Here is a 1,446-nt window from a genome sequence, read left to right on the forward strand (position 1 = left end):
GGTGATAATAATAATAATAAAAGTAATTTCAAGGAAGAAACATTACGTGACGTATTTTAAAATAATATATGGAACGATGAATAAAAATGACGTGTTTGGTCCTCCGAGATTAAAAAAAAAAAAAAAAAAAAAAAAAAACGTATCATCTCGCGAGCATTTTAATGAAAAAAAAAAAAAAAAAAAAAAAAAAAACAGGTAAAGGTTCTGATGACGTTATCGGTTCCGATCACCTTGGCCGGATATTCAACCTGAAATTTTTACAACTTTTTTTACGTCAGCTAAATTGTGTTTCCTCTCTCTCGTACAGGTTCAAAGGACCCTTTCTTTTTTTTTTTTCTCTCAATGAAACTCGAATGAATTCCACGATTTTTATGGAATTTTATTACGGGATAATTATTACTCCGCAGCGGAGCATCTCTCTCTCTCTCTCTCTCTCTCTCTCTCTCTCTTTTTAAACGTACTAAATAATTCGTAATTTTCCTCGTACCGCGAAACCTAAAGAATCAAACCTTTTATTATTATTATTATTTGTTTTTTTTTTTTTAGTAAATGTTGTATTTGTGTGTGACCGCGCGTGTTGACTGATAAAGAAAAAAAAAGGCGGGAAAATTATCAAGTTTAAAAAAAAAAAGTGACAAAGATTTTACAAAGTAAAATTGCTGGAATCGCTTAAACGCACGCGTTTTGTGCGTAAATTATTCAACGTAAAAAAAATTTTTTAAATTAAATCATCACCAAAGATTCTCAAATTTCCCCGTAATTTAAAAAAAAAAAAATTTTGTCGTGGCTCCAGACGAAAAGTTAAAAAAAAACAGAGTGAATAATTTTTTACCGTTCCAGGTATTATTCGCGTATAATCGTTAAACTGAAACGGGTCATAAGAAAATTTTAAAAAATTCCATAGAAAAACGTTACGTTGTTAGCCAATTATTTAAAAAAAAAAAATAAAATAAAATATTCTGGAATAAAATAGAAAAAAAAACATCGCTTTACAAGTTTTTAAACGGTTAATTTAAAAAAAAAAAAAAAATTCAAGTTTTCGTTGGATTGGTAACCGTAGGGAAACCTTATGCCATCATCAATGGTATGCCATCATCATCATCATCATTTTTTTTTTTCCTGTTAAAAGGTTGTGAGCTATTTATTATTCTCACGCCTAATTTTATAAATAATTCCAAGAATTTTTAAATGATTTTTTTTCTATTTCAATCATTCATTCATTCATTCATTCATTCATCGAATGAAATGCCTGGAATTATATATTTAATTTAAATAAATAAATTAAAAAATTCGATTTTTTTTTTTCATTCCTCTTACGATGAATTATCGAATTTTTTTTTTTTTATTAATTAATACGTTACGTAAATTTGATAATAATAATAGCGACAACAACATGAAACGATAATAATAATAATAATAATAACTATGTTTAATTAATTGAATTAA

Source organism: Pediculus humanus, genomic scaffold (genome assembly GCF_000006295.1).
Source record: "Pediculus humanus corporis 1103172107729 genomic scaffold, whole genome shotgun sequence".
Taxonomy (NCBI): domain Eukaryota; kingdom Metazoa; phylum Arthropoda; class Insecta; order Psocodea; family Pediculidae; genus Pediculus; species Pediculus humanus.